At 41.7% G+C, this 27,180-nt stretch overlaps 1 long non-coding RNA gene across 8 annotated transcripts in view; it reads right to left on the bottom strand.

Moving 5' to 3' along the window:
- Positions 1-872: 872 nt before the first annotated feature.
- Positions 873-27,180, bottom strand: part of LOC138690756 (uncharacterized) — an 87,019-nt gene continuing 60,711 nt past the window's right edge. For 6 of the 8 annotated variants that reach the window (XR_011329536.1, XR_011329534.1, XR_011329538.1 and 3 more), the window contains 2 exons: positions 3,025-9,330; positions 873-1,979 (listed from right to left, as the gene is read on the bottom strand). This is a non-coding gene — a long non-coding RNA (uncharacterized lncRNA). The remainder of the gene's footprint in view (positions 1,980-3,024; positions 9,331-27,180) is intronic. The other 2 variants (XR_011329541.1, XR_011329537.1) reach the window with 2 other exon arrangements.

The raw sequence follows: 27,180 nt of genomic DNA, 5'->3' as shown, positions 1-27,180 counted from the left end.
TACCGGGAAACACGGTCAGAGATGAGACAAAAACAGAGCATGATGAGGCCTCCCCGCATCAGCTACAACAAGTCATGGAAAGCAAGGTTCGTCCTCTTGAAAAATCCAAGCAACTCACCCCTTGAGCCTCCTCACCAGGAGAGGGGTACAGTGGGCTCGGTACACCTTTTATTTACTTTCCTTTGATTACTGTCAGCTGAGGCTCTTCACACCCTTGTTTGGGATAATTATCTCCTCATGTTTGAGTTAATTTCTAATGAGGGGAACCCATTTCTTAATCTGTTAGTCAGTCCAGAGCCATGGCACTGCAGTCTTTTACCACAATGACTAAGGGGGTGCAAATATACCTTCTCACTGGTGCCATCCTCATGACCAAGCCGTAGTTTATAAGCCCATACTACCATCAGCAAACCCACCAATAATTTGCAAACCTCGCCATGTTACAGGAAAGCTGATATCTTTATTTCTGCAAAGCACATATGCAGAGCCTGACCCAACTACGGCTGATGTTTTTAATCTATAATAAACCCTTGCCATATAAACCGACTGTTCCTCCTCATTTTAGGTGCCTGTCTACCTTTCAGGTAAAGATTTTCTTTTGCTGACCTAGTGCCATGGGCTTCCCTAGTTAAGATTAGTTTGCTAAATCTAGTCAGAGGAATCTACATGTGTTGAGATTCCCTAGTTGCTGATGGCCTCGCATTTTGACTGTAACCATGGTGCTGCTGGATTTATCATGGCTGCATGGCACAATGTGTATCTCATTATTCTTTCCTGGCAGCTTTGTATAGCTTTTATTTAGCTGTAAAAATAATTTACATTTCTTGAGCATCTGAATTAAAGATAAAATAGAACTATGACATCAAGAGCTGGAGATTTTATGCAAATTTATTTGTAAATATAAATCACATTTAGAATGCAAAATTACACACATGTCTTCTACAAATCACCCATCTCTTAAAGAAATTAATTCTTTACTTTTTTAAGAATAATGCCTTAACATATTATCTACATAGTTGCAAGGGGAATGGAAACTCAGTAGAAAATCCAAAGTGAAATTTGGGTACCCTGGGTTGTTGATGAGATCAGTTATGTGACAAGGAGTTTTTTCACTTCTACGTCACTGACTTGAAATTGCTCCAGGTCACCAGCCCGTGGCACTCTCCATCAGCTGCTCCGGGCCTGGGATGAAGTTCTGGCTCCACTGAAGTCACGGGCAAACTCTTGCTTGGTTTCACTTGGGTCGTGACGTTGAGCTGTGCTAAGTGATGTACGGGAAATGCAGTGACATCACGACTCCACCTCGTAGGGCTCACGTACCCACGTCACACACACAACCCAAGCACCTGGTCCAAAAGGCATGTTATTCAAATATTCCAGAATAACATTCCTGGGAAATCCCAGCTGCTTGCATCTAATTCCAATACACCCGAGCATCATAAATCCAGGAGATTTTTTATTGTCTTTTGGGATTTCAGAATGGTGTAGAATTATTTTTTAAAGTGGGATACAAGCGATGGGGTTTTTTTCTGACTATAAAACTGCTTTGAGCAAATAATCTAACAGTAGTTATTCTGATTTCAAAATGATCGTAGATTTTTGAATACAAATATGGCTTTATAAAATTTCTTTTAAAACTTTTTACAGTTTCTTTCTGCTCTAACCTCAGGCTTTTCCTTTTAGACCCTTCTGGTGCTTGGTTATTTTAACATTGTCTCCTTTTACACAAGATCTCTGATTTGTATTCATGGAGGAAAAAAATCAGTGGTTGTTTTCTTGATTTCCCAATAGAATAATCCATATGAGGTCTCAGTTTTGATGAACAATTCTAGTAAAACATCCCTTCTATTTGGCGGAAGCAGCATCCAAACCAGCTCAGAAATCTTCACGCTTCCCATCCTTCTGCCACACTGAATTCTCCACTGCGCAGTCCTATTCCCATTGCACTTTATCCCCCCAAAATAGTGGAGAATTGTTCCCTAAGGAAAAAAAAAAAGCATAAAAATATTAACTGCCAATGCCATGCTCTTTCTTCAGCATGTTGGGGCCAAATACAACTCCTGAATCAAAAATAACACAGAAAATGACTTCTCCTTTAGTCAGAAAGCAGTTCTGCGGGGTGTTTGCTCCGCTGAACCTGTGTAATCCACACCACCCAAATTTTTGAGCCTCTCTTCAATATACTACAGATAAAGGCATTCAGCTGCGTTTTGCTATGTCTCGCAGATCACTTGTAGACAAAGTCAGCTATCATGCCGGACATATTAAAATAGTTATTTAAGCGTTTCATACTCACGTGCGGTTTAACTTTGCCTCTTGCCTGCCGCACAGTGCTGCTTGGCTTTCCGTGCCTAGAGCCGGGGTGAACCACAGGACAAAACCCTTCCCAATTCGCCTTTCTCCTGCCTGCAGCTTGCCTGCCAGCCCAGACAGCGAAAATCCGCCTGCGGAGCACCTCAGGAGCCCTTTCAGTTTCCGAGACGATTTTTAATTATAGATTTGGGCATTCAGCAGCCGACAGGTTGATCCGGATACCAACACCTCTAAGGATTTGCTAAGACTGGAAAACTCGAGTCCCCCCTGACTGTTATCACATGTGCTGTTATCGCTGCTTTAGGGGCATCCCTACTCGCCTGTATGAATGGTACCTCGACAGCACAGTCAGTGATAGAGTTGGGAGCACAAGGAACACAGGCTCAGGTAAATTTTGCCTTTCAAATTGTAAGCAATAACACAAGTTTTAATTTTTTTTTTTTTTTTTAATTTCACCTTCTGAGAAACTGCACAGGGAAGAAGCTCCAGGATTACAATAGAAAATATTCATAAAATGATTCTTTGGGATTTACCAGTTAGAAACTTTCTGTAGATGTTTTTAACCATCCTATGAAATTCCTTAAGAGAAACATAATTTTTGGTTAAGTCTCATGGGACAACCTAAAACACAAGTAAAATGGATATTCTAGTGGATTAACACTGAAGACATTTTTCTAATTTTACACATTTAGTTTATCAGAAATACGATACCTTTTCTAGCCAATTATTGCTTCATCAGCATACTCAGAAGGTGCCGTGGTGTTGTGGGCAGAATACAGTCATATTCCCCAACACTACGTTAATCTTGGTATTTGCAGGGTAGCAACATCTACTGTGAAGAGCGGGAGAGCGATGGCTGGGGATGTTCAGCTTTGCATCCTGGCTGGCACTGGACCACCCGCGTTCATCAGGGCATCCAAACGATGGAGAAGAAATGAAGAAATGAAAAGGAAAAAAAAAAAAAAAAAAAGGAAGGTGTATGAATAAGAAATGTCATAATTAAGAGGAGCCAAGTTAACTGGAGACTGGTTTAACGAATATGGAATAGTTTTACATCTCAGGAGGGAATAATACTGTTACAGCCTCAGACAGGGCCCGAGGCCCCAGTCACGAGGAGTTTATGTGTTTCAGTCCCATCGCAGACAATTGGATTTAAGCACATGTTTAAGTACGTGGCTGAACGGGGATGGTTTGTGAGATCTCTATAAAAGCACAACCTTCCATTCTCCCAAACCATATGGGTTTGACTTCCCATATGGAGTGACAAAATAAAAATATATTCTAAAAATAGCTCTCAAAAAATGCACTGGCTGAAGGCTGCTTCCTGTGCTACAATTTGATTAGCCTTGTGTTTTATTTCTTCAGCAGAGATTTCAATTTATCTCTGATTTGGAGCATGAAAAGATGCTTTTATAGTTGTAAGCAGAGGAGAAAAAGGCATCCGGGAAGCAAATATAGAGAGCTCTTCTGGCTTTATAGTAGCTGCAGGAACAAGTAAAATGATTTTAGAGCAGCAGAAAACAAAGTGATGCTGGGAGATGATCTATCTTTGCAATCTGTATTTAAGTTCCCTGTCAGCCCCTCCGCGAGTGCAGAACATTACATATTCTGCGCAGCTCCAAAGTAACCTAAAGGAGCCAAAAATTGTCAGTGCAGAAATCCCCTCTGCGGAAGGGATCTCTGCCAGCATGGCTCCCACCCCGCTCGCTGCGGCGGCCGCACGCGGCTCCCTGACAGCTCCTTCTGTCCACCGCGACGAGAGGAGCGGCAGTAGCCGCTCCCTCGGTGTCGCGGCGTTGACGGATGGTATCGAATGCAAGCGTTCCCATTTGGACTCTGCTGGAAGGTGCCGCCTTAAAAATCGTAAACTTTTTTTTTTTTAAAGAAAAAATTACTGGAAATTTTAAATTCTTTCCGGCTTTAGCTGGGTCAGGGAGCAAACCATCAACCAAGCGCCCAAGGAGCTGCTGGTGGCATCTAAGACCTGAAAATGCTGGCTTTGGAGGAGGAAAAGGAAGGAAGGAAGGAAGGACGGGCAGAAGGAAGGAAGGAAGGAAGGTCAGTCTTGGTGGGAGCCTCCTACCATCAAGTTCTTACTTGAAGACTCAAGAAGTAAGTCTCACAGCTGGGCTTAACAGGAATTACTTGCCCCCACCTTGGCACTGGAGGGCAGCTGGGGAACGGCACCACGGCACAAACCCATCGGCATCCCTCACCAGCAGCTGGATCCTCACTAGACGAAGGGCTGACGAGCCCTACGCTGGCCCTGGGGGGGTTGTGCCTTTGGTTTGAGACCGACACAACAAGGCGTCTCAACAAGATCCTTCCTTTGGGATCTGCTACGAAGCCTCTGTGACTCCAGAAGTCGCCCACGGATGCCTGGGCTTTGTTGCTCCCTGGCTTAGGTTGCTGCCTTAGGCTGAAGACGGGGATTGAACACCCATCCCGCTCCAGTGGCAACAGGAGCACGGGCTGTTCTCATTTATTTTTCTGGGCTATACAGGTCTGCCCAAACCGTACCCATCCTTGTCGCTTCTGAGAACCCGAGGCGAGGTAACTGCTTCGGTTAGAGACAGACATTTCTCATTAGTTGTGTCTTTTGCCAAAATAAGTAAACAAATAGATAGGTAGCAGATAGACGAATAACTAAAACCTTTCGCGTTCAACTTTGCAGGGTGATGGGGTAAGCCATGTCTTGCTTTTCCAGCATTTCACTTTTCCCACATCGGTGAGTGTGCTTGTTTTTATGCAAATAGTAAGCGTGGATTTCCTGCAGGCCTCTGACACTGCTTTAAAAACACACACTCGGAGAGCTTTCTGTCCTGTTTCTGCGTTAGTATTTGTTGCCGTGGTTGCAAAAGTGAAATAAAATCCACAAAAACTGCGTTTGTAAGAAAACCGTGCCCCTCTCCTCAGCACACGAGGGGATAGCGAGCACTGGTGGGGGGGTCTGGAGGGGGCAGAGCAGCTCCTGGCTCCTGACCAGCCCAGAAGACATGAAGAACCAGCGAAGGACCAACCCCTCCGCCGGCCGTTTGCACCAGCCAGGTACAAGGAGCGAGAAAAAACGGCCAGACCGATGGCCAGGACCCCGGCTCTGGGCACTGGGCGGGCTCTTGGCACACGTCTCCGAGCCACAACGCCAGCATCTGCGGCAGCTCGAAATAATGTTCTTTTATTTTTTTTTTTTCTCTCTCTCTCCAGTTTATTAAAGCTTTAGGAATGACTTTTCCAATCTGAGCAAAAGCTCTAGATTTACCCTTAAAAGAGACTTTTCTAATATCTAAGAAATATTAAAACCCAAAACGGGAAAATAAAAGATATCTAGAGTGGGAAGAAGCTGAGCTGTAAAAGCTTTGGAAAAGAAAGGATTAGAAGGCAGCTTTTCTCTAAAGAATTTATATAGAGAAAAAAACCCAACACTTCGGAAACAATTATTTACAAAGTTCAAAGTATTTGGTACCCTTTGCTTTGGTGAGATAAGGGGCAACAAATAACATCCACAGTCACAAGGAGTCAGCCCAATTACTTCTGTCAGAAAAACTAATTTTACAAAAAATATGTTTCTTCTAGGAAGAATACTTTTCTTGCTTCAAATTCATTTTTACATTGCTAATAAGTCTCTTAGCTGTAGATTATAAGTGCCTCTTAAACCAGGAACAGGCGGATTGCCCTGAGCGCAGCCAGCAGTCTCTTCTCCGGAAAAACTGTGATTGAAGCCGAGGAGAATTTCGCCTGGGGAGGTTCACTGCAGGTGTTTGGTCCCATGTCTGTAACCTGCACCGTTACAGAAACTGTTAATAATTATTATACACCGCCAATCTTCAGAAACATGATCTAGGACTATTCTGACCTTTTTACCTCGTCTCACATCTAGAAACGAGAGGGCGTTTTCAGGGCTACATGCCCAGAGAGTAGAAAAGAGTCCACCTGCCTGACAGGCTGTATAAGGCCCACAAACCTTAAAAATTTGTTCAAAATGATCCAAAAACTCTCTGAAACATCCTAAGCCTGGCACCCGCTGAGCCAGGTAAACCCTTTAAGGCAATGTAAGTTCAGAAGAATTTAACTTCAGTAAAAAAGCGATGGATGAGAGGCGACGGTGATCAAAGACAGCCCTCTCCGGCTGGCACCGATGGGTCCCGCTTCCCTGAGCTCTGCAGATGCGGCATTTTTCCAGAGGAGATGCTGAAAGGCACCCGGCTGTGCTCTTGGAGGTGAACAAAAGCAGGACCTGGATCGAGGCATGGAGACGAGCAGTGGGTATGGGAGACAAACGGGGAACTAAAACTTTTTAGTTTTGGAACGTCACCGGCACAATCTGAAAAAAAATTTTACTGTCCCTCCATGGATAAATACAATTATATCAACTCTGCTTGAAGGCGGCGACGAGCCCCAGGCTGCCCTCAGCACCTCACCTGTGCGGTGCGGAAGCGGCTGTGCTTCCCAGCTGGGAACGCACTGGTCCGACTCCAAAAAGCCTGTCAGTGCCCTCTCCTGTGCTGGGAGGGTCAGAAGGAATTAGAATTTATCTTAGAGCTAATAAGAATTACAGCTGGTAACGCCTGTACAGAAGAATAAGCTGTTTTCAGGGAGGTTATTGTCAAGTATTGCCTGCTCTGCAGTGCTTTGGATGGAAAAGCATCAGAAACAACATGCCTTGGGAAGCTGCCTGGAAAATAAATGCAGTAGTTTAATTCACCCAGGCAAATGTGCGCTTGGGCAAAGAAAATATTTAGATGGAGAAGAAGGAGGATCAGCTTCCAGCTTTGGATATTCTGGGCAACCCTCTGATTTGTGCGTAGGCATTTCACTGAAGAACAGAGATTGGAGGTGTCTATGGCCAGTGCGGCCGTTATAAGAAAGCATTCGACAAAAGTTACAAACCTAAATCCTGCACCCAGAAAAGGGGCTAAATTCTTTAAACCAAGTTATTCCATTTTAGTTCCTCACTTTCCTCAATTTTTTGTCCCAAGGGCTTTGTGGCAATTCTTGTCAAAGAGCTAAGTAAATATTTTCTTGCGCTGCGTGGAAGATGATGTCAGGCAATGATGGAAGTGAAATACTGACTTTGTATAACTGTTTGTACCTCAGATAGAATTGACTCATTTTGTGAGATTATAGAAAATGCATTCTGTGATTATATATGCCCCTAGAGGCCTCGTGGAGGTGAGATTATGCATCTCACAATGTTATTTTACCAGGAAAAAAATGGACTAAGTAAATAAAAAATCTGCAGGATGTGACTTCATCATGCACTGCTGACATCTGCTTATATGATTTAAAGGATGTTACTATGAATATCATAGTTGCTAATGTAAATGATGAAGAAATCTTAGGTCAATCATACAATAATAAATATTAGCATAGGTTTCCCAAGGCCAGAAATGGCTGAAATGGTAATTGGAATTATGATTTTACTCTTGAATTATGTGATACTGAAAACACTTTGGTCACTGCTGCTTTCCTGGAACTGCTCCATTAAAGCCAAGCAGATACACTCTCCAATCTATCTTATTCCAAGAAATAATGTCACCTTTTCACAAGGATTATTTTTCTTTTGTGTAGGCACCAGCCTCAGCCCATAAGCTGCATTAAATTAGAGGGGTTATCACGTTAGAGGGGTGCACTTGGCTGCAGGTACGTGGTCCCTATTGCTCTGGCACCCATGCTAGATACCTCGGGGTAAGGTAGAAAAAGAGGAAAAAAGCCTCATAACTGCGCTGCGGCCACAAGGCAAGCATCTAACCTTGTCCTCAACCGCGAGCCACTTCCCTCTTAAACACCAGAATAAAGTGCTCTCAAAACGCATTAATGCAATAGCCGATACATTAAATTTGATGAAAGACTGGTCCAAACAATATGGTTTAAATTGACAAAATACCTGGAACTCATGGTGCTATTTATGACACCGCTGAATTACCCTGGACACACAGAAGGCACAAAAAAAAAATGTGGCTGCAGCTTTAGCGTAATTCATTTAGGAGTTATCTGGCAACACCTTGTGCGGCAAAAAAAATCAGCCCAGCCAGGCTGGTGCTGCAGAGCAAATGGCTCCTTCCCAAGGGCGAGGGGACCGAGAGTCACTTTAAAGCAGTAAGTGTCATTCTTCACCCGCTGTCCCCAGCTCCCGACATCCCTCCCCGCGATGAAGGCTGCACGGATTTGTCCCAGAGCGGTCTGAAAGTCAGAAGCTGCTACATGAAAATATTTTAAGCGATAGGAGTTGCTGGGTGATTAGTGTATTACTTGGGGATTCCTGCCAACCGCCGCAGACAGCGGGCTTTGGAAATGCTGCTAAATCATATTTTTACAGGGGAAGAAAAAAACCAACCACAAACATAATCTAATCCTGTAATGCCATCTGAATATTGTTGGGCTGTTTTCCTTTAATGCCTGTAACTCCTTACTGATGGGAAGCTCATAGCTGAGCAGTCATGTTCTGGCAGGTGTCTAATGCTAAAACACTCCGCGTGAAGAAATCCAGATACGCAACGAGTATTTTAGCGCAGTTACACAGAAGTCTAAAATTAGGTCATAAATTATATAATCTTGCAAGGAAACAACAAATTTAATGACTATGCCAAACCAGAGATAAAAGCTGAGGAAGGAAATAGCATCTTGCTCATTAAATATTAAGGATCAGATCCTTCAAACATTTTCCAGTGATGAACTCTGTGGGAGTTTGGCATCTGTATTTGTGTGTATTCTATAGAATATGCTTATACATCATATACAAGTGCTGAATGTGATTTATGGAGCACACACACATAGTAAGTATATTTATAATGCATAAATATATTCCGTCAAGAGCAGAGAAGGTGATTAGTGACAGTTTCCTAAGAGGTTTAATCAGATAGTTTGATGGCTTATTTCCAGTGTTGCTCCAAAAGCGTTTTTCATTACAGGGCACTGAGAAAGAACAGGTAGAAGCATCTCTTTTTCACACTTACAGCGGCAGCAGATATCACAGACTTAGAGATCAGCTCTGTGCATCCTCGGTGGGATTCAAGAACCCTGTAAAAGAAGAAAGATTACCAAGTTATAACAATGGATTTGAAAATTCCCCGCAACCTTTGAATCGCTCCCCTCATGCTGCCGTGCCCTAGCCTTTCTTCCAACCTCACACAAGACAAATCTGATTTGATCTATTTAAAATAATGCAGGGGCGAGGTTTTGTGCATATTCCCTTAAAAGTTTTAAGCGATTCCCCTGGGCCCGATGGCTGGTGCTGATGTCCTGAGTATGTTAATGAGAGGGAAGGAGAATCACTGATGGAATAAGGCAGATAGCGCTCCCGTCCTTGCTGTCGTCAAAGCCTCTCTGATAACCATGTCCATTTTCTCAAAGATTTGAGTCATTTGTGGATTGACTATATAATCCTTGTGCTGAAGCCTGGGAAAACTGCTGTTGATGCCCTTGGCAAATTCTTATCCTAAAAAAGCATGAAAAAGAGTACCAAGTAATTTCAATTCCATAAAATACATTAAATGCAGCACACAGGTATGTAAATGGGAAACTCCATAACTGTAATTTGCCCACTTAGAGCCTGATCCAAAGGCTATAAAAGTTAATTTGAAATCTTTTCATTGATTTTAATGGCCTTTAGATCGGGCCCATTTTATTCACTGCCTATAGTGTTTGTTTCAGTGCAATAGTGTATTTATCTAAAATGTGAATTATGTGGATTATAACACATACAGATCCACTGCTGATTGTCCAAAGGCAAAGCCTGTGAAATTTATTGACTTTAGCGACACACGTAAAATCTAAAAATCAAAAGGAAGTCACAAATAATGATTACACTTTTTAAAAGTGAGATAAAAAATGAGGAGGCCTTCTTTTCATTATATACTAATACAATCTAAACGTATTTTAAGCATCATGAAATCCAAATGGAATTTCTTACAATTCCTCATTTCTCACTGCAGCAGTTCAACAAAAAATTACATGTAAATGATTCAAAACCTCTTGAAGAAACAGCATTTTCTTCTAATTTGAGGAGAAGAAAAAAAAAAATGTTTCAACCCAAGCTCAGCAAGGGATAACAGTATTACAGTCGCTGCACGGAGAATTTAGCCACTCATAATTCTAAATCCTTCTCAAACGCTTTATTGCTATAAGGTGGCTAATACCAGCCTCTACACAACAGGGCTCCGGTAGCATTAACCATGAGAGATAGGCTTCCAGAAAGAAACTATAGCGAAGTAATTGTAAATCTCTAATGATGCATAAAACCAAGCTGAATTGGTCCTGAATTCTCAGCATAAAAGAAATGAACCATCAGAAGAACCAATTCTGGTGGCAGTATAACATACCCCAGTGTGGAAACTGTTTATGGTGCTTGCTGCAGTGGAAATATTCCTACTAATATGCAAGCAATATGAATTCATTAAAAATGCCCGAATGCCGCAACTTCTCATGATACCATGTGTGACATTATAAACAAATCATTAGCCAAAAAGAAAACCTCATCTGTACCAAAACAATTCGACGTCTTTCTCGGTCTTAGCCAGTTTTCCGTATGATACGTTCGGTGGGTTCCGCGTGTTTTTCAACCCATCTTGCAAGAATTTCAGGACGGTTTTGTGCACCGTGGCGGGTACAGCCTCACCGGGCTGGGCTGTGTCGGAGCTGCGCCCCACCAAGACTGCACGTCCCCAGGTGCACGGCTGAACCCGGACTGACTATTTGGGCAGGAGACCAGCCTGAAGCCTTGTCCCTCTCCCCTGCTTTGCTCAAGAGGAGAGCTGTGCTGGGACCTCCAGCAGTGGCCTCCAAGGGTGCAGAGCCATGGCCATATCTTGATGGGACAGGGCGATCCCTGCTGGTGTGCCAACACAAACCCCAAGCCTCCCATTTTCTTAGAAAGTTGAGTCGATTCCTGCTGGATAAGCATCCAATAATGTATTTAAATCCATAAGTAATGATACCATTTAATTAATTAATGATGCAATCCACAAACTCTAACAACGAACCCAGCTCATTCCAGAAACCTCAATGCACAAACCTGGACCTTCACCCATTAATCCATCACTGTCCAGAGGCAACTTGCTCCAGAAGCAGATCAGATTGATTATCTGAGAGACCAGAAATCACTTACTCACGCACAAACGAGGCACGGCACACGCAGAGGTTATGCACGTTTCCCCATGCAGCCTTACCCAGGACCTTCTGCGTGGCCACAAACACAATTTCTTTTGAGATGAGAAGCCAGTCGTACTTTTGCGTCTAGAAGATCTCTGGCTTTTTTTTGACACTGCCAAGAGGTATTGCATGGGATGATGCTTTTCTAGCACCAGGGCATCTGTCCACTGAGAACTAGATTGACAAGGCTGAAACGGTTGGGTTTGTTTGTTTTATCATTTCACAACTCTAAGAGCCAGACATCTGAAAGCTCGGATACATCATTGCACAGTGTCAAAATCGGCGAAGGCACAGATTTGAAATCTGCATACATGGGCAAAAATAGGCCATATCTGAAATTAATTAAAATTTCTAGACACTACCTAGAGAACAATATTTATCCATAATAAGCACGCATCAATGTATATCACATTTAGTGCATGTATTTTAGTGAAGCTGCAGCTTTCAAGTCTTGTATGTAGGACTTTAAGGCTTAGCAATGACTTTTCATTTTATAAAAGCATTTTAAAGAATTCTCTTATAAAAAAACAAGAAGTAAATGTCACTGATTTAAAGTCAAACTAAAATGAAATTAAATGCAAGTGACCCACTGGAGCTTTCTATGCTTGCAGTTGCAACTATCTGTACCACATACTACATGTGCGGTATTAAACATACCAAAACTATGTATAGGTGTTACAGCCTTATCTATAATCCCTGTGGAAATTACGGGAAGAAAAGGTAAACAAGTTTGTGAAGGTTTTAAAAAAAAAAAAAGGCATTGATCTGACACTGTTCCTACTGCGGTTAATGAAATTTTTAACACTGACAGCAGTAGAAAAATGTTAGGATAAGGATAAAAGGTGAAGAAATGAAGTTTCCCTATTAAATATCCCCCTTGTACATATATATAACAATAAAGGAATGGAAAAACTGATGAAAGAGGGGGAAACTGCTGCAGGCATGAGAGACGCTCATTCACACTGTTACAAACTTTATTCATGTTGGGGAGGTGCTGGCACTGTGAACATCTTTTTATTTACTTGTGAGTGAGGGGTCTTACCCTGTAAGCAATTTTTATGGCTATTCATTTTGGAAAAAAAGTCTGAACTACTCGACCCACTGCCCTGAGGATGTCACAGCAGTAAGCGCTATCCAAGATACTCCGACACCTCTATATTCAAAGGTACCTCCATTTTTTCCAATCAAATCAGAACAACTTTAATTAAATTTAAACAAGAAGCTAAAGTGAGATGAATGGTTTATAGGTGCTTCATGCTTCCCTACATTGATTAATAGATAAAGAATTCATACCTCCACCAAATTAGTTGACAAACCTTGCTGCAATTTATCCCTTGTACATGATGATCTGTAAGCACAGTGCACTCTAGTTGGGACCGAGCTCCAGCTCCCTCTAAATATATTTTGTGCTGGTTGGCTGCACCCACCAGATATTTACATTCCACAGATCTTGTCTTCATATTCAAAGTTTCTCAATACGGTTTTCATTTTAAATTAAAGTATCAGTGGCTATTCTTGGATAGAATGCCATTATTTGTGAAGCGGGTTTGCAATGCGGGCAGTTGCATTGGACTGTGCTATTTCTTGGTGCCCAAAGAACCGCTCTGTTGAGTTTTATTTTTCCTTTTGTTTTCCCTGATGTTGTCCTGCATGTTACTCTGCTCTGTAAGTGAGCAGCAAATGCAATTTTCTTTCACATAAGGAAGAAATTTTGCTAGAGCCGTGCATTTGCCACTTCAAAATAAGGCTCTTTAACCCCAAAGCTGATCCAGAAGATGCTTGTCGACTTCTAAAAGCGAGCCCTGACCACCATGGACCAGGCTGGAGCCATCCAGAGGTGGACTCCAACTTTTGGAAACGGCACTGGCTGAGCTCATTTCTAAGGAGTTTACTTTTAAGAATAACGCAGTTCAGGTTAGGGTATGAGCCAGCGGCTGGCAAGAGATGTATACGGGACTTAATCTCATTCATTGATTACTTTCCAGTTCAAATTTTGCAAGGGGCATCCAGCCCTTGAGATGGATATCCCTGTGTCAGAAAACCAGAAATCAATAAATCTATTCAGAAAAAACTAATTTCATTTTGCTTCTTAACCAGAAATTGAGATACACGCATTTCTCCCTTCCCAGTCCTCCCTGACTTAAATATATCCTGTGTTATATAAGTAATTGTTTTGAACCCACTCTAGGACACAGTCAGAGACATGACTCCAATAACACATTATCAGTAAAACAAAGCAAAACAGTTTCATGTCCCTGCTGGGTTTGTATATACACTCTTAAATGAGCAGATTCTCTCATTATTCACCCTGATCTGGTCATTGTATGCTTAGCCACAGCTGTCACAACAGGTGCCCGAGTGTCCCCCCCCTTCATGGCACTGCATTTTCTCCCTAGAGTTTGTCATCAAATTCCTCTGCTGCCTTTCGCTGGTTGCTTTGCTGGTCCCTCTCCGGCTCTTCCCAGTTTCAACTTCATAATTACTTCTGAAGTCATCCAGGGCTGGCTGATTCTGGATGTGACAACCCTTCACCTTAAGCACCAGGTCTTCTTTACAAGGTGGTGGTCTTCACCCCATCACATGAAACCAGTTTATCCATCAACTTTGGCCATGCTTTTCTTGCCTGGACCTTTCTCCATCTTTCTTGATATCTCCAGCGACCACTTCTCCTAACTGCAATGCACAACAGTGGGCTGCAGAATATTCTTTGGGATGATGCAGCATTTAGAGGCTGATTCCTCCACTAGAACAGATTATCTCCTCCTATGCCAAATGACAGCAGGAGTATCCAGTGAGTTGAGGATTTCCAGATGGGGTCTTGCCCAACATTCTATTTAATGTGAAAATTCTTTGAAATTAACATTTATGCCCCAAATGGGGTCTTGCCCAACATTCTATTTAACATGAAAATTCTTTGAAATTAACATTTATGCCCCAAGATATCGTTTCTTCATTTTTGTTTCTCTCTGACATCCTTCAACAATGGTTTGGGGTTCCCAAAATGGAGTGCAGAACTGCTCCTCTCCCGTTCCACTCCTCTCGCTACAGATTTATGTACCGCATTTTCCCACTGAGCTTAGCACTCATTGGGGATCTTTTACTGCTGAAAATCCTGTGAGTTCTTAAATTATCAGCACTGTGCTACTGTGCACTAACAAAGTTTATCTGATACAACAGCATATCAAACATTTTTAGTTCTGTAACAAATGTTTTCCTAGCTGGAAGCAAGTCTCCTCTGATATTAAAGTACCTCCAAATAAAGAGACAATTTTATATGATTTTTTTGCTATTGTCTTCAAGGAATATAGTGTAGGTTGAGGGCAAAATATACACAACTCAACCTCTTTTATGTTTTGTAGACATCAGAATTTAGGGCCTGATTTCCAAAGTGCTATAATCCATCAGTCCTGCTGAATTGCAAAGGCTGGTGAGGGAGAAACTAGACTGAGCGCCAGCTATGTAACCTATATCAGTCCCCTGAAGCACTGAAAAGATTGGGCCAAAACATTAAGGCAAAAGCTTTCTATAATTTTACTTCAATAAAATTACAAAGGAGCGAGGCAAATACCCAGCTTTTGATTCACAGAACAAATAGATTCAGTACAGTACTAATACCATTTAATTTGTTTTCTCCCTAAAAACCCATAGTCAGGGGTTAAGACATGCATTTCTACCTCAGGTTTCATCTATTTGGGATTGAAATCTCTTTTCTTAACTTACCCTTACAGCACTGCCTTCCCTGTCCTACAGCACAGTATAACATCCCTACAGCAATTACAACTGCTTGCAGTTGAGAATAAAGTCTTACAAAAATCTTTAATGCATTGCTACTGTTTTTAATGCAATTTATTAGCTGACAACCAAGAGTAGAGGCGGTGTCATGTATTCATCCAGATTTCCGTTGGTCAACTACACTTTAAAGAATTCATCCTCTCTATTGTTACACTTTACAGCTCTTTGGACATATTAATTAGCATGTTGAGCTAAATTGACTTAAATTCTTGCTGCCTTAAAACTGGATAGAAAATTCATTCCTCTCTTTCTTATTCTCCCTCTTTTCCCAAACTACTTTAAAAATAAAGTAATTATTGCTGGTGTGTGTGGCTTGACCCTTCCCAGGGTGGGAAATCTCCCAGGCTTGCATTTCATCACTTGCTAAACTAGAATGGGAGCAGCTCGTCTGCTCTGCTATGGTGCAAGTCTGTCTGAATGCAGGTACGTACTGATCTTCAAGAAAACATAAATCTACAGGAGGTGCAAGGAAATTAGTAGAAGCGAACAGTGATTGTGGGGGGGGAACAAACCCGAACTGAAAGCCAGTGTACTGCAAAACCAGCAGTGCAAAGAATGTCAAGGAAAGGAGCTTAGCCATAGCTTTTTTTTTTTTTTTTTTTAACCTTGTTCTAATTGCTTTAATATATGGCTTAACTTAATTTCACCAAAAAAAAATTGGCCAAAATAAAAGAAAACTCGATTGCTGCCTGCTGAGCTGCAGCTGATTGGCAGGCATCGCTTCTCCAAAGGTAACGGGGCACAATCGCTCCCATGGGGCAGAAAGCAGGAGCTCCGAACCGACTCTCAGTTCTTACGCGGCATTTCTATAGCTGTAAAAGCTCCATGCTCTATATTATTAACCTCTTTCTATTCAAGGATCCAGAAAAGGTGGCTGTGTCAGCTACCCAACCTGAAGTTCAAGACCTTTATGGGTGAGGCGACATTTTAGAGCGTAATAACTACACAAAATCCTTATCAAAGATTGTCAGAGAGTTGGAATTACCAGTGGTTATCGGTCAATAATTGTTAGAGTAACTGATGGGTAAGCAGTAACCCTTCACATGCAATTCTTCTGTGGGAATGAGAAAAGCAGCTGGAAGGAATTCATAACAAGAACCTCGCAGAGCTCAGAGAAATGTGATGTATAAACAGATTATTATTTCCTGTGGATATTGATGATAAATGAACTGGATTTGGTATGTCTGGGAAATATCACCACACTCTAAGCCATCTGAACTCCCTGTGGCTCAAGGTAAAAACCTCTCCTGTAACTCACGAGAACTCAGCATAAAGCAAGCACTAAATATCTGGGTCACTAGAAATACAAAAGTTGAACATTCCTCTTGTGCACTTTTCATTTAATTAATCTTTCCTGCGGGTTTTCAGTGTAATGAGTCATTGATTATTGCAAGGAATGCTTTATAGGGTAAATTAATTCATATAAGAGAAACAGTAAGAAGTGCTAAGTAGCCGGATAAATAAATAAAATGCAAACTGTGTTGGTCATCTGGTTGCAATTCAGCCCCAGGGGACTCCCATTTCTGTAAATCAGCTACTCAGTGAATGCTACTACTACTTGTGCTCCTCTTTCCTTATCTTTACCTATAGCTACAGCTTTTATAAAATGTGAAAAATCCCAATAGGAAAAGCAAAAATAACCAAAACCCTGTTCCTCTGTCAGAAATTAGATAACCTATAACAAGATAATAGCTAATTACATGAGAAAATATATGCAAAAAATGGCTTTTCCATTTAATTTAGAAAAAAGGCTATTTGGTGCATGGTCACCCAGTTCAGTGTAATAAACAGCATTTCTAAAAAGAAAACAAAGCAGCAAGAGTAGAATACTTATGTTTATGGTTAAAAAGAGAAAAAGCTGATGTTTAGGGAAGCTGTTTGGATCTGTGAAATAAATCTTAAAATACTTTTAAGGGCATGGGCCAGGTCTAAAGATATTACCTGATTTTTCACAGTGCTTCCAATACGATTAAATGCTGATGAAAAAAACATTGAAACAAGAAACGTGCTCAATGCAAAGATGAAAAAGGAGCCACCTTCCTCCTTGGCACATCTCTGGTTCTTCTTTAGCTTAAGTCATATCGGGTATATATCAGTATATTTATACAGAACGTGGTTTACCAAGTCAGTCAGCAAAGAGTAAGTTTGCAGCTGGCCTTCAAGAATTACACACAGGGGAAAACTACACTAAAGAAACAATATAATTCCTCATGACCTTACCTTGAGACTCGTCACACTGCGAACTAGCTTGGAGCGCAAAAGATTTTGCACCACTACAAATATTTAGGAGATGGCGGGGTTATAGCTTATGAAGATCCCAAACTCCCTGCAGTGTTAAGCTGTATAAATCCAGAGTAAATGTTGCCTCGTATTTTGACTGTACGTGGAGCTACAGCATACTTGCATATCTTAGCTCCTTTGATGGTTTTCAACATTGAGAAGGGCTCCCATCACACCGTGAGGATATTTATTTGCATTGGTCTCATTTTATCTCTGCGAGACATGCCCTTTTCTGTCCACAGCCTTGGAAACTGAATTTTAGAGTTTGCCAGAAACATGCCATGAACATCCAAGCAAGGAAAGGTAACAGCCACCTCAGTTTGCAAATATATATTTCTTCCATTCATACCGCAGAGAAAAAGAAAAAAAAATAATACCTTTATGCAGGAAACTGTTCATAGAAATCACACTCTAGGCAGGGAGAAATGCTAAATTCAAGAACTAAATTAGTCATTTATTATATGCACTCAGATCTAGCCCAAAATGTGCTGTTAACTCATTTTGTGCTGCAAACCTCTAGGGGCAAGAGCCACGTCTTCCCCTACAGGACTTGTACAGTCAAATTAAAGCACATTAATGGTACTCGCCAAGCACTAGCGCTATAAGGTGGCCTTACCGAGCACACTCTGAGCCCATGGCACTGATGGTCTTGGATAGAATAACTTCCATTTGTGCGAGATCCTTCTTACAGGAATGAACAGTTACCAGGCTAAAGCTGAATTAGAAACCCCAATTTGAAATACAGGGTTTAAAAAGTAGCAAGGAGCCCTTTCCCTCCCTGGAGATCACTGGTTTCCCAAACAAACGGATGGATTATAACAAGCCATTGTGCATTATTTTCTGTTTGTCAATGACCTAGTTCCCATGCTGTCTGTGATACTGAAATGGGAAACGAAAGCTTGGGGGTAGATCTTCAGCTGGAGTAATTCAGCCCTGCTCGCCGTGTCAGTATGCAGCAGGCAGAGAGCATCTCCCACTCAACACACAAAACTCAGAAAGTTTCGTTTCTTGGCTTGAATAAAATGAGAAAGATGCCTTTCCAACATCAACAAACAGGTGAGTAGGAACATATTTACAAACCTGAATTTTAGGGTGACTTCAGTGACTGAAATTTGCTTGTTTGACAACTCACAAAGTTGGGGTGCATTTCTGAGATGAATGCATAGATTTTAATTTTTGACCTGAGACTGATTACATGATGAAGTTCAAATGGCTGTTGACATAGGACTTTTTTCCAGGTTTGTTTGATTATTACAATTAATATAAGAATGCATGAGAATATTCACAGAAAGAGCTGCATTCTGCCTTATTATTATCTTCGCAAAATACTTTTTATTTTCTTAAAATTGCTTATGTTGCATGCTGATGATCCTTGCAATGCCTTACAAATAATGCCTTTATACAGCATTTAAATCATACATTATAATTTATAAGTTAGTTATTTTATTTTGGTGTCAATCAAAATCAGAAGCTGTATGAAAGAGCTTAGATTAGGAGAAAGAGATTTTTCACGGTAAGCTTTAATAAACTAATGATGATATTATAAGAGCCATCACAGAAAAACCTGCCATCTAATAATAAGCTCATTCCTGTTTATTTGAATGTTCCACCTTGTGCTTGTTTGTAAAAAGTTAATAATTACAGCAAAGTTAAACTTATGTAAATAGGTGAGTCTGCACTGGATAAAACCTGCAACGCTGAGCTGCAGCTCTACCTAATCAGTGAAGAGAGGGCATCGAGATTTCAGCCTTTTTTATTACAGCATACAACATCCCTCTGAAGAGGTATTTGACGTTTTGCCCAAAGTAACTCCTGTAAGATCGGCAGGGTGAAGATGACCGCCCAAGCCCTGTCCCAGCACAGGGATGGTTTTGAACCACCTGCCTTTGTAGACGCTTCAGTACTGGTGTTGCTGGGTCAGCACAGGCAACGGCACACACGGCAGTCGAGCGGGAAGGCGGAAAATCACCGTAAAGTAATTTCCTTGTAGGTCTGTCTTGCCCAGGCTGGAAGCTCCAGTGGCTTCCAGTGGACCCCAGAGCACACTCATGAGATGGTGGTGGTCCTGCTAGGCAGCCACCTGCTCTCTTGTCATCCACAACCTAAAATACATTCAAAACTTTTTTAATTAAACCTTTTTTATTTACATTTCCTTTCCCGCGTTTGTCACCGAGATCTTACCAAACCCCACAGGGTGAGAAATGCACTGCCATCAAGCAGCTACTTTGTCCCCATATCGAAGTTATTCTTGAGGAACCAACTCTCCCAACACCGTGAACAGCAAAACATACCCACGTGCTCCGACCCCAGGGGAGCACAGTCATCCAGACTGCTCCTCTCGAAAGCCTCCCAGTAGAGACTGGAACGAAGCACGAGTCGTTGGCTCCCGGACACCACACAAACACAACGGCTACTCTCTGCTTGCTGCCCATGCCACGGTGGTTAAACGCGAACACTGCTCACTGCCTCCCTCCTACACGGCAGACCTCCGGCAGCTGTTGATAAATGCGTTTTCGGGATGGGCTGCGTTTGACCGCGGATATTTGTACTTGTAAAGCTGCCGCGACCCAACTACCCATGACCATATGGCCCGGCGGGAGCACGGCTGGTTACACGTGCAGGTGACCCTTCCGTCAGGTTTGGCAGCAGCATGACCCAGCGGTTCTCCACACTACGTAGAGTCCCAGCCATAAATCACGCGCTACTGCGCATCTCTTCAGCAACCTGGAGGCCGTCCAGCTGGACCACGGGCACGGATCTCCACCTCTTGGCATCGGTAGTAACGCAGTTTGGGCAGCGCAGGGTGTGAAACGCTCTCCGCGGTAAAGGGGTGCTCTCCAAGCAACGCAGGGCACCAGCTCAAATCATCTCAAGACCTAAACGAGCCCTCGTCTTTCCACCACCCTTAGGGGAAGCGTAGGGGAACGAGTCAACCTCGTCCGACATCAGCCTTTCTGCGTAGAGAAACCCAGGTGCTTGGAAAGCAAACTTTGCTCTTACAAAGAAGACAACACCTCTCACCTGCCTCTTCCAGCATTTTTGCTGCCCAGAGCAAGTTGTCGTTGCTTTTCTGCAGAAAGGAGCAGCTTAGTCTATATGATTTAGAAGTATCATTTGCCTTCTTCCCCACAGATGGCAAACTCTTCGGTTTCTGCCACCACTAAACATACAAATAAATCATCAAGATATGATCTGCTAACATATTCAAAATGATGTTTGGCCTGAATTTTTTTTTTATTTTTTTTTTTTTTAGCTTCAAACATCAATTTCATTTCTTAATGAATACATGCTTCATCTCATAACATTTCATTTTTCATACATTTAGCAAAATTGCTTAACTGATACATTTTTTTTCTAAAACAGCTTTATTTCTACCCTAAAAGCATGCAAATCAAAGACTGGCACACTTATATAGTGTGCAGAATGCCCTACTGTTGGTTCCATTGCTACATTATAAAATATTCATAGTCTCGACATTTTTTTACAAAACGAATTTGGTATCCCGACTTTTTTTATGAAAATCACATTAAGATGCAGGGACAAAATTTTACAGGCCTCTCCGTGCAGCTGTTTCCATTTTTATTTGCTCCCCTCTCCGAAGGACAGCCTCCCCAGCACCCACCCACGCGCTCTGCACGCCGGCAGCCTTATCGGAAACGCCGGCGAGGCACATCCAGCCCTCACTTCCTAAGCTTAAATGCCCTTTGCAATTCTTGTCTGAGCAGTTGTTAGCTGAAGACAAGAAGACTTATTTCTATTCATTCCCTGCATAATCCACCTTATGAATTTACACCTCACCTACCCGCACATTCAAGGACCCAGAAATACAAAATATTTCCTACTGTGTTTTAAACCCACATCCTCCTGGATACAAGATAAGAGCTTAATAGCTTTGACACTGCACTGTTTTCATATTCATGCATAAGTTATGGATACAGCAACAGATCAGCACTTCTTTGTGCTTCTCATTGGCTCTGGTTCGCTGCCTTAAACTGTCTGAGTCAAGGCCACGTTTTAATGCCATAGACGCTCTATTCAAATACCAGTATGACCACATTTTAAAAGCCACCCTGTACCACTTCATTGCCGCAGATGTCCTTTACATCTGGCAAGGGCCGTTTCTCTGCATGTCAACAGTAATTCAGTTTAACAGCTGTCTCTTTTGACAAGCTTAGTGTCAGACTCTAAAATGACAGGGTGACAGTTTTCCTTTTCTTTAACAGAACATAGTGCAAATTAACCATTTGAATGCAGGATCACTGAACGCCTCCTGAATACATTTTTTCAGAGTCAACTGAATAGGATTTAGGAATTGTTGGTATTAACAACCAAAGGTGAAAACCTGTAAGGTCTGACAAGTTAAGGCACTTCTCTGTTTGAGATTCTTACCTGAAATCTAAGTGTTCGACACCCAGAAAACCTTACGCTGATTTGAAATAGATGTTGGAGGTAAACAGTGGGAATTTGCAAACTGGTGTGATAAATACTTTTCCTGCATTGCATAAATACACTGGAGAATTTTCTGTATATTTAAGGGGCTTGTTAATACAGCAGCTAATGGTACCGTCTGTATCAGCTTCCAAATGGCACGCTGCACACACACATTTTCCACAAATGCCAGACATACAAAAGCACCTCAGCCTAATTTCTCTAGGACTAAAACTATGCCTGAGATAATACTGTTCATCTTAATGATTGAAACCTTTAGCACGAAAACCAGCTTATGGACAGTAACAAAGTGCCACTGTGATTTATGAACAACCAGTAAATGCTACAAAAGCACCGCTTTAATCTGGTGCAAGAGTGAGCTTTATGAGGTTGGCTGTATTAGGCTCACATAAAAGTGAATTAAAAAAAATATAAACATTACACTAGACATATTGAAACAACTTACTGATGTAAGTTGTACAGTGAGCCACTTCGTTGTGTTAATGTTATACCATGGCCGCCACAACGAGGAGGAAGGATGCCTCCCAGATTTGGTTCTTGTTCCACTGAAACCAATGGCAAGCCTCAAAGTAACTGCAGCGGGACTGGACTCCAGCTCACACAATTTATGTTATTTTAAAGAACTATGAAAGCCTTTCGGCTGTTGGTTCCTGGGTAAGCAGTTACATTTAAAGCACTACCAAAAAAACTGGGTTGAAAGGATGGTACAGAGAGCATAACATTTAAATGCCTCTAATAATTGCTTTTGTTCGCTTATTTATATGTTGCCATAAGTATCTGTATGTGCTACCTATTGCCATAACATCTGGGCATCTCATAATATTCAGAAAGATTCACACTCAAATGCCCATTACAATCTCTAAAAGGCATGCCCATTTATACGAGCTGAAATAGAGATTTCTCATTTCTCAGTCTCATAATGCAGCCAAGTTGTTCCTCTTTCATTCAGCTCTTTTTGACACATAATTGGTCATGACCTGCAGAAGAAGTCACTTATTCTCAACCGCTCCAGAGCCAGGTCTCTCTTACAGTAGAACTTGCGTGCCCCTGCTCTGCAGGAGCTGGGACAGCGATGCTGACGGTGCTGATCTCCCTCCCGACTCCTTTCTTATCGACATACCCCATCCGTTCCTTTCCATAGCCCAGAAATTCATACTTTCATAGCCAGAGGTGAGCCTCTGTAAAGGCAACATATCCCTAGTATTTTATTAATATATCATGAAGCTAAGTCAGCTGCAAACACGTATTTTTAGCGCAACATCAGCCCCATGGGAGTGTGCAGGTTGCTGGGTTTAGAGGGGCAGGCTGGTATTAGTATTGCACACTTACAGCTCAGCTACGCAAAGCATATATAACCATTTAAAATACTTAACCTCCCCAAAATCTATCATACACCTGAAACACTAATAATTCTATAACTTTAGCTAAACAGAGTACTATTCAGCTGTAAATTTTATGGCTACTCTCTCCACCTCTTATGAAGTGTGAAAAGAGGCTTCATATCTGTCAGTCTTTTCTCAGAAATGACTTTCGCTGATTACTTAAACTTTCGTTAAATAAGCTTTCCACAAGCTGTAAAAACAGAACACAGTAGGGAAAAAATTGGCTCTCTTTTAAAAGTGCTGTAAAGTCTCTTTTTGAATGAGTAATTAGAAATGTGTAAACTCTTTTATGGATATGTGAGAAGCATACACAAAAAAATTTGACATTCCATGCAAGTATTTCTGTGTGCTATCAAATTTCATTGTATTTCGCAGAGACCAAAACTATACAGACCCAAAATACACACACATTAGTGGACATGGGTTATTTGCCAAGAAGGAATTTACATACAGTACAAGTAAAACATCCTAATTTAAATCTATGACAATGGATACTCACATTCTTAAAGAGAAATCAGAGTTGTTTGTCTTTCCGCTCGTATTTATACAGATTGCAAAGCTGTTGACAGAGCATGATTTGAGCCGGGCCTTTCCAACTGCTTACTGTTATTTTTATTGCCATTGTCAGCTATCTTTTCCGTATTGAGAATCGAGCTTAGATGACGACGTTCTGATTCCCCGAACCCACACACGAACATAAAGAGACGCCGTGCGACCCGGCAGTCAGGCGGGGAGCGGGCAGCGAGGAAACCCCAGTCCCTGGTCCTCGTCCCCTTGAAAACTCCCCAAACCCTGTAGTTACACCAACGCACTTTTCCGTCTTCATTTCCCCCTGCACACACGAGGGTCCGTCCCCAAACCAGCCTCTGCAGATGCTCCGTGACGCCCTTGTACCTTCACTGTCTTGGTCCTTTTCCCTTCCCTTAAAACTCATGTTATTTGTGCTGAAAACTTGCTTTGACTTCGAGCCTCGTGATCAGCTCCACAGCAGGGGGGGCCAAGTATCTTCATCTAAAAGGAAGGGAAAGAAACCTACAGACAAGGGGAGATGGGTGCTGGCCCTGCGTGATTGCCCACCTCCCCGGGAGAGGGGACAGGGCATCTTAGGGACACCGAGATGGAAAACCTCCCCCCTCCAAACTGGTAGGATGTTTGCTTGAAAAGCCGGTGGATGTCACGCTGTGTACCCGTACTGTGCACTATAAATAGTAATGTCTTCTATGCTCCTCTCCATGGAAAAATCTGCAGGAGGGGAAATAGTCTCAAATCTGTGTAGTTTTCAAGCCAAAGAGAGCCAGCCTCATTCTCTCCTCGGTGGGGAAGCCGTAGGTAGGGGGTATGCCCCTCCAACCCCGTGGAATCAGAGGATCCAGAGGAAAAACCAGGTCCCAGCTCACAGGTCTTGGGGCGAAGGGCTGCCCCCCCTCAGCCTGCACCCCGACCTCCCCATCCCCGGCACGTCCCGCAGCTCTTTGCCTTCCCCGCCGTGAGCAAACGCAGCCCCTTTCCGAGGAAGAGGACGGTCAGCGCGAAGGGTTTCCGCGGCATCGTTAAGCGGGTGGCGTTAACCGCCACATGGCTCCTTGCTCCCCAAAGCATCCCCATTCGAGGGGTCTGCCAGACACTGCTCCTCCTCTGAATCCCATGGAATTCGGTGGGAATTCACGGAAACGGTGCTGAGGTCTCCCAAGGAGAGCAAAAAGCACCGCACTGCGCTCTCCCTTCTCCCAGTAAAGATATTACCGCCATTATTATTATTATTTTCTTTTAATCCCCAAGAGAGTGATTCAGACCCCACCTGCAAAGTTCAATAATCCTGTCGATAGCAGAGCAATGCCACCGCGCCTGCTCCCCATGACGCTGCTCCGAGCAAGTTCGCTGGCAAAGCATTCCCAGGCACAATTTAGTGCCAAGTCTGTTACAAAACCAACCCCGGTGCGAATGTTTTTGAGTAGAAGAACAAAAGTACGAGAAAGGGAAAAGCTTCACACATCTTTAGTGTGGAGAATGTATTTAGTGCTCCCAGAAGCTATTAGATGGGGTGATACAGGCAATTTATTGTTTTGTCAATACCTTTTATTTTGATTTAATAACTTACAAAACCTCCGGTCTATCTGTAGCGCAGCCTCAACTTTCTTTACACAACCCCACTTAACTTTCAAACACTTTAACTTTCAGGTCAAATCTCTGTCATGTTGATAAATGGGTCTATTTAAATTTTTATCACTGAAGAATTCTCTCTGGTATCTTTTTCACTATCAGATTTCATGCACAAAATAACAGGACACTTACTATTTTTTGTTATCCACCACACACACGAAAAAAAGAGTCACTACAGAAAGCACAGATGTCATGGTGAAACGTCTGTAATTTGTCTGCAATAATATCATTCCTGCAGACACTTCATATGGAGAGCGGTACAATATTTTCAAGCATAATGTGTAAAAACACAGGGCAGAAAAGCCTACTGTAGGATATATACACTAACTGCAGTCTACCCCTGTGCTAACAAGTAAACAAGTCAAAGTATTTTACCCTCACGAGGCATTACTATGCACGATATAGAGGCCCCGAGTGAAGTTTAATCTTATTTGGCTATCTGACTACTGCTTCATTAAGCAATCTAAGAAAAACTGCGGCAAAGTCAACAAATTTTTAGATATTATTGTAAATAAACACCTGGTTTTCCTGCCAATAATCAGGACCAAAAGTATAATCCTTATAGCCCTAAGTACGCTATATATGTTTAACCTTTACTTTAAAATGGTATTAAATGCTGAACACTGTGGCTACTGTAAAGATAGTAAAAACAGATACTGTAGGAATATAACAGTGTTTAATGACAAGTTACAAAGAGTTCTACTGAAAGAAAAGCAAGAGCAAGAAAGGTTAAATAAACAGAAACCACAGTGCCTCCCATCTTTCTTACATTAACTTTCAATAACTATAAAGTAAAATTTCTGCTATACATGATATAATATCCCAGAGCTGTGCTTTAAATATTTACTTCTAACTATAAACTTATATGAGACCCAAACAAAAACTAATTTGCATTATTAATGATGCAAGAATATGATGCTCAGTCCCTTAAGATTCATAATAAAGAAGAAAATGTTAGAGATTTACTTTGTTTTTCATTTTAAAAGGCAAGTTAAAATGATAAAACTTATTTAATTAACAGAGACTCTATTTATAAATTAGTTGTTTCTGCCAGCAAGAATGTTTTAAAAAAAAAAAAAAAAAAAACCTGCCTGAAATGAGGCTGAGACTACAAAGAGTCCATTTTCAGCTTGGGAGTCTCAAGGGAGAAATCAAAGGGTTTCTTTCTTTCAACAGTTTGGGTGAGATGATATTTTGAGATGTTGACAGCTGCCAAACTGCAGAACCAGTGAAGAACTACCAAACTGAAATCGTTTTTATCTTTTTGAATTTTTCTCACTATTCAGCTCAACTTCCTTTTACAGCTCACAAGTGAAATTTCTACTCTGTTAAAAGGCTTTTCCCCTCCTTCAATGCTCTGTCTACTGCTTTGGGCCCAAAATGGACTCTCTTTCTTCTAAAATTAACCGTAAATAATAGAGAACCATTATTATTACCTTTAGTAGTGTTTCTATTATAGTAATGTATTAACTGCCATCTTTTTCTTCCTTCTTATGTGCTCAGTGTGGAACCAAATTTCAATGGTTAATCATCTTAATCATCTCTGTCACACTGAATGTTCTCACTATATTTACTTACAAGATATTAGTAAAACAGAACTAACAGTCTTTGCTCTAATAAACAAAGTAGAATTAAAAGTCAACATTTAAAACTTGTT

The sequence above is a fragment of the Haliaeetus albicilla genome, chromosome 23 (genome assembly GCF_947461875.1).
Source record: "Haliaeetus albicilla chromosome 23, bHalAlb1.1, whole genome shotgun sequence".
NCBI lineage: Eukaryota > Metazoa > Chordata > Aves > Accipitriformes > Accipitridae > Haliaeetus > Haliaeetus albicilla.
This window is presented reverse-complemented; position numbering and strand designations above follow the sequence as displayed.